This window comes from Melanerpes formicivorus, unplaced genomic scaffold (assembly GCF_026170545.1).
Source record: "Melanerpes formicivorus ecotype bairdi unplaced genomic scaffold, bMelFor1.0.p_v2 SCAF_835, whole genome shotgun sequence".
Classification (NCBI taxonomy): Eukaryota; Metazoa; Chordata; class Aves; order Piciformes; family Picidae; genus Melanerpes; species Melanerpes formicivorus.
Window position 1 is genome coordinate 40,001 of NW_027143187.1, and position 621 is coordinate 40,621.

Below are 621 nucleotides of genomic sequence, written 5' to 3' on the forward strand. Positions count from 1 at the left end.
TGGAGCAGCCGCTCGGCAGCGCTGCCCTGGGAGTGCTCGGCGTCGCTTGTTCCCTCATATACGGAACTGGAGGGCCGTCAGCTCCGCGAGCGCACAACCAGCCGACCTCCGCCCAGCGGCAGGTCGCAGAAATCACGCCGGCTTGTACGATGACGTAGGCGGAGGCAGAGCGCAACAGCGACCCCTTGGCGACAAGCGCGATCTCCGCGGAGAGCACGTCTACTCGCCGAGGGAGAGCACGTCTACTCGCCGAGGGAGAGCACGTCTACTCGCCCAGGGAGAGCACGTCTACTCGCCCAGGGAGAGCACGTCTACTCGCCCAGGGAGAGCACGTCTACTCGCCCAGGGAGAGCACGTCTACTCGCCCAGGGAGAGCACGTCTACTCGCCCAGGGAGAGCACGTCTACTCGCCCAGGGAGAGCACGTCTACTCGCCCAGGGAGAGCACGTCTACTCGCCCAGGGAGAGCACGTCTACTCGCCCAGGGAGAGCACGTCTACTCGCCCAGGGAGAGCACGTCTACTCGCCGAGGGAGAGCACGTCTACTCGCCCAGGGAGAGCACGTCTACTCGCCCAGGGAGAGCACGTCTACTCGCCGAGGGAGAGCACGTCTACTCGCCGA